General features: G+C 41.4%; 1 long non-coding RNA gene across 2 annotated transcripts in view; it reads right to left on the reverse strand.

Annotated features, from left to right (window-relative positions):
- LOC120407494 overlaps positions 1–5485 on the reverse strand; it is a 41729-nt gene extending 36244 nt beyond the window's left edge. Inside the window, exon 1 of one of the 2 annotated variants that reach the window (XR_005600040.1) lies at positions 5383–5485. This is a non-coding gene — a long non-coding RNA (uncharacterized LOC120407494). The remainder of the gene's footprint in view (positions 1–5382) is intronic. The other variant, XR_005600042.1, reaches the window with a different exon arrangement.
- Positions 5486–6000: the final 515 nt, after the last annotated feature.

The following is a 6000-nucleotide window of genomic DNA, read 5'->3' on the forward strand; positions in this document are numbered from 1 at the left end:
AGCTAACTGTCTTGCTGAAGCTTACAAATAAGTGATGGTTTGCTTTCCACAGTACTGTAATCATTAAAAGAGACAAAACACAGAATGGGATTGAGGTAATGACTCTTGGCAGAGGTACAAAGCAGCAAAAGGGTCTCTGAAATACAGCTAGTGCATTATAGCATTAACAGTTAGGGCCAACATCAATTTCCAGCTTCTTTACACAATGTTTCTTCTCCACCTCCTCCCCCGGCATGTCTGAACTATGTTTATAGTCTTCATTTTCACATCTGGCTCATTTGTCTGAACCTTTAATAGCTGTTGCTTTCAGTAGAAAGCAATGCTATATTGTAGGCCTATACTAGAATTTGGGTGTAGCCAGCTTTTTAAATAGAAACAATCCCTGGCCAACAAGGTCCCCAAAGTTTATAATGCACAGTGTTTGTCCATTCTGTGCATAGCTGGCAAATAATCCATATGCATTAAGAGACACAGGAGCTATAGAAGTCATAAGTTGCATGACTTGTAGCAAGAAATCCTAATACACTCACATGTCTCTATGAGGCTTGAATATTGTGTTAGCGGAGGAACATAAGCAAATGGAGGGAAAGTTGAAAGAGTTAAGTTTCCATACTACTGTGTATTTTGAAGATTTGTTTTAAATGTTGTGTTCTGGTGGCAGCAGTACTCAGTGAGAGTAATGATACCTTCAGGCAGTTAACCCCAACCTCCCTCTGTTTCCCCCTGCCCCCACATTAAAGATTTCTACTCAAAGAACTTCTGTTTGTTAAAACTCAAGCAGAACAAATGTCAGATCATCCTAAAAAAAAATTATTTTCAAGTCTCTTTTCTAGGTTTAGGTATATTTAATCCTGCCTCAGCATGGACTAGATGGCATCCTGAGGCCCCTCCAGACATACATTTTAGTCTTCATGGATTTGGAGTAGAAGCATATCAGTTAATGCACCATGTCAGATGGAGTGGTGCTTTTATTTATTTAAGTATATACAGTCCCCATGTATCCTTAACAGCAGTGGTTTCCCCATTTGGAAAAAAAAACACACAGACACAAAACACACACAGGCATTGTTACCATGGGGCAATTGTTTGATGCTAGTCCACCACATCTAAAATACATACAGCTCCATAGCTTCAGTGGGAATATCTTCTTCCCAGCCAGATGGGAGCAATAATACGGTGAGGTATCTCCAAGTCTTTATCCTAAGTTTATTGATCTTCCTTTTGCAAGCTCAGTTCATATCTGCAAAAGAGGGACTGCCAAATCGGTGGGTGGAAAAAAGAAAAAAAAAAGCAGGGGACATTTGCAAACACAACTTTTAGTAGTTCCAAAGGGTGCCTTCGAGGTAATGAGATGGATAACTACTAAGATCCTGCACCCATTATATATCTGGGTTTAAACACACAGAAAACTCATTTTGAAGGAAAAAACAAACAAAAGTGAGTCAATATTTCTAGCAGGCATAAGTTGCACTTGCAATAGGAATTGGGGGCCAAAGCCCACCTGAAAAATGTATCCCATTATTCCTAACAAGGACCAACTCCAGGCACATTTCTAAGGCTGAAAATGAAATGCAGGTCTAAAAAGATACTAACTGATTTTGGAGAGAATTGAGAGTCATCTTCAACCCTACCACAATCACCTCTTCATTTAATTTTGGAGTCTGCTGAAAGAAAACATGCCTGAAGATGAATGTAGGGAGGAACAGAGGGTAAACTGGTGAGAAAGGGCAGCAAAAGCTTTGTGGGCAGACAGATTGTAACCCTTGTCCTGAGATGGCTAGAGAGCTCTGTCTTTAAAGTCCCATTGTAAGGTTCTTCTATTGTGACACTGCACACTATTACCCCAAACAATGCTCTGCTCTTTAGCTGTGCTTATGCAGAAGTAGGCAGAGACTTGCAATTGTCATTATCACCTAAAGAATCATGTTTGCCTTGTGATTCACTATATTGCAGGGTCTATTCTTAATGGTTCCAGCATGAACCTTCAACAAAAATATTAAGCACTAAGTATTAGAATATCTTATTTGCTATTTCATTCCTGCATGTAATTCCCTTTAGATAGAGAACCAAATCAGTTTGAATCCTAATCTGTCAGTCTCCAAGAGCACAGTTCAAGCATTCTGAGGGTTATGACTATAAAATGTAAAATAAAGGTCATGAATGATGATGCATAACCTGTACTCTGAAAGCAAAGAACTGCAACAGAAGAGATCGGTGGTAACAGTGAATATATTTCTGTTGAAAATCAGTATGGGAAGGGACATTATTCAGGTTCAGTATCTTAGTTCATAAGGACTTTGTTACAGTTCACTGATCTACTCAATCTATTTTTAATTAAAACTCTTTGCTACCCAAAGCTTAGACTAATCCCTGAGAATTAGAGATGCCAAAACAAACAAGAGACGAGAAGAGTTATGTTGATAGATGCCCCTGGAGAACAAGTCTGGGTTTTCAGGTTATCACATTAGCTTCGGAAATGAGGTTTAATATACAGGTGGGCATTCAAGATTGTTCCACCCTGGAATAAGGGAACTGAAGACTGTTAGTGTCTAAGTTACCTTAATTTCCATCAACTATTGCAGTCAGATGTAATTGAGCACTCTTGTGGCGAGTTCAAAAGTTAGGATACATGTAACAAAATGATTCCTAAAAAAAAAATTAGAAAAATCCATACTTCAGATCTTGAAAATGATGAACATTAAAACAATCCAAAACACTTAAAGCAGGATTTCTGGCATTGGGGAACAGTGTTTTGTTAATTAAACTTTGCATATAAGTGGGCAGAGGCCTGGATGTTTCTGAACAGTCACTGCCTTTCTGGTTACCCATTCATCTTGCAATCTGAACAAAACTAGATAGCCACAAAGGGAGTGAGCAAGTGTCCTCTCTTTTGAAACTATTTGACACACAGAAGATCCTTTTATTACCATCTTGATTACTACGCAGTTTAGTTTCTTCCCTAGATCCCCTCAGTGGAAGATTGGGGAAAGTCTGCTGCTTCAATGGATAACTACATGGTAAATGCTCATTCAGAAAACATTGACATCCAAGAGGAAGAAAGGAGAAACATCCAGCTGTGTGTTTTGCTTTTTTTCCTGTATACTTCAGTTTAAGAACTCTCCCGGTACGCAAAGTTAAACAGCCATTTTGTTCTCAGAATTGGGATAGCCTGCAGTAGAACAGGCACACACTCGTTTCCTATTATAGAGCCAAAAAACAAAAGTAAAATCTCCTTCATTTAAATAATGATTCCAGACGTGTTTTGCTTCTTGCACATAGGAGTGATTTGTGGTGTCTCTCTCTTCTGTTGTAATTCTGGATAACTACATGGACTCTATATTGACATAACTTTGGAGTCCATCGACTCTGGTTTAAATCAGCAGAGCTCTATTGATTTGAATGGAGCTATGCCAATTTACACCAGCAGAGTATCTGGATCATTCCCAAATGTGTTGGGTCTTATCCCTTAAGGAGAATACAAGAAAGTGCAGGAAGCAGAGAAATGAGGTTGGATACCGCTTGTTACTTCTTTATAAACCTTATTTTCATGATTAGATAAATATTTTCTCCTAATAAAACAGGTGACCGGGGGGAGGAGGGGGGGGCAGTTAACAGTAGGATAACCAACCCACATTAACTAGCCCACTGTAAAACCCTAGTGGGGACAAGGCACCTGTAGTTTTCCCATGCGGTAAACTATGCAAGGTGAACCATAAATGGGGTATGGTATTGACCTCATCTAGCTTCCTCACAGTAAAGGCTCCGGGTACCTTGTCTCCACTGGGATTTCCCAGTGGAATAGTTAATTCACATTAGTTACCCTATGTGTAAAATGTAGCTTTTTTTGGCACTGAAAACCTGAAATTTTCCTCCTCAAATATTCTGAATGACCTCTCTGCCTTCAGGTTCAACTGAGAGACCTACTTTTCTGCTGTAGCTTTCCAAAATAGAGCAATACATGATTTTTAAAAAAGCAGTCCTAGTACAAAGCACCTTCTCTGCCATTATATAGTGAGCTGAGGAGAAGAGCAGTATTCTATGAATAAAACTACCTGCTTCAGTTCTTTCCCAAGGTGAGAAGATGGCACATTGATGAATTCAGGGTAGACAGACAATGGCTGCTCCCTGAAAGAACAGCACAGAGTGACTCTGTGCTCCTTGATCAGTCAACTATTTGGACAAAATCTGTGCTGAATAAAATAACTGATCTTTCTGTGAGCTCAGATGAACCACTGTTAAGCTTGTCCAGTAAGCCCTCTCCTCATCATGAATCTGTCTATATTTACTAGACTTGTAGCAAACTGGAAGCTTAAAACACAAATCACTGCAAATCTTGCCACTGAGATAAGAAATAGAAATATTTCAGAGTGTGGGAGCCAGAGTTGCTTCTGAAATGAAACACATCCCTGTATTGGGATCTTGCTATCAGCAGGCATGTTTTGTGGGCAGGGGAGGGACAGGGGGAGCTGGCAAAGTGATCAAGCTAGTTGTATAGCGAGAGAGAGGCGGGGAGAAATCTTGGACATGTAAAGAAAAGAACAGAGCACTAGTACATGCTTTTATTGAGCTCTCCACTAGCCTTAAGCAATCTTGTTTAAAGTGGAGTCTCATAAAAGGTTGAGAAAACCCTGACACAGATTTCAGAAAGCAGCACAGTGATTGATGCCACACCATTTGAAGCTATTAGTGCTGAAGCCTGCAATAGCCAGTCATGGAAGGATCACCTCAGTGTGTGTGTGTGTGGGGGGAAAATCTTCCAGTAGTGTGGAACAAATGTAGGTGCTCCTATGCCACCTCCCTCCTGCTACTGGGGTGGAGGTCTTGATCAGGGGAAGGTCTCCTCTATGCCTCACTGGCCTACAGCTGTCATATCAGCCCCTTGGGGCCATTGGCATCTGGCATAATTAAGTTACTGTGGAGGAATGGCCCAGCACACTGATGTCTTGGAGAGCAGGGGAGGGGAAGGGAAGGACACCTTCGCTCCTCTTCTCCTCAGTTTCTTTATGTGCTTCTAAGCACATGCCCTCACCTCTGGGGCATGCCTCTGCCCCATTCCTGGAAGCAGCATTGCAAGTAACGTCACCTCATATCCCACCCTCCAGCAGCCACTTCCTTAGCCCCTGCAATGGCCAGTCCTAGGCAGTGTCTTGACTCCCTCTCCAGGTCTTATGTGAGGGCTGAGCCACAGAATAATTTACTCCCCTTCTGGGGTAACTGAAATTCCAATTTAAAGTTCAGTGTCCAAACATATAGTTCTTCAGCCCCTCAGGCCTAACTGAAGTCCTCTTCCTAGCCCCTTCTCCTTGGTTCCCTGCAGAGATTCTCTTGAACTACTGCTTTCCCTAGCAATTGCTTCCCTTCACCAGGGACCCCACACTTTACCTCTGGGGATCTCCCAGCTCCTTGCAGGCCCTATCATAAGAACCTATTCCACAATCTGTAGGTGCCGCGGGCTCTTCCTGGAGGGGAACACCCCTTGTTTCTCTTTCAGAGTATTTCTTCCTCTCCTCTGTTCCCAGCTCTATTTAAGTAATGATCTCCCTGCTTTATCACTACATCTGGGGGTAAGTCTAATTAAGCCCCATTAATGACTGCAGCTGGCTGCAAGGGCGAATTACATTGCCCTCTCATCAGTCAGGTTTAGGGATAGTTGCTAAGTCATGAGAAAAGCTGAGCCTAGCTTGCTTCAAAGGGCCAGCCGGCTCATGACAGTACTCCCTACCTGTAGCCAAGAACATGGGCCATTAATGAGAATAATTTGCACTTCAATTGCACATATCGAAGCAATTTACACGTATTCATAAGCTGTACAATACCCAGTGAAGTATTATTGACCTTTTTATCACTCTTTACTAAAATACTGATCCACCTAGACTATATCCCTATTAGACAAAATCCTACTAGTATACTATGCATGCTGCCTCAAAAGACCACATTCCTTCACTTAATATTGGGAATATGGAGAATGGGGATTTTCAAAAGCATCAGTAGGATTTAGAA

This window comes from Mauremys reevesii, linkage group 6, assembly GCF_016161935.1.
Source record: "Mauremys reevesii isolate NIE-2019 linkage group 6, ASM1616193v1, whole genome shotgun sequence".
NCBI lineage: Eukaryota > Metazoa > Chordata > Testudines > Geoemydidae > Mauremys > Mauremys reevesii.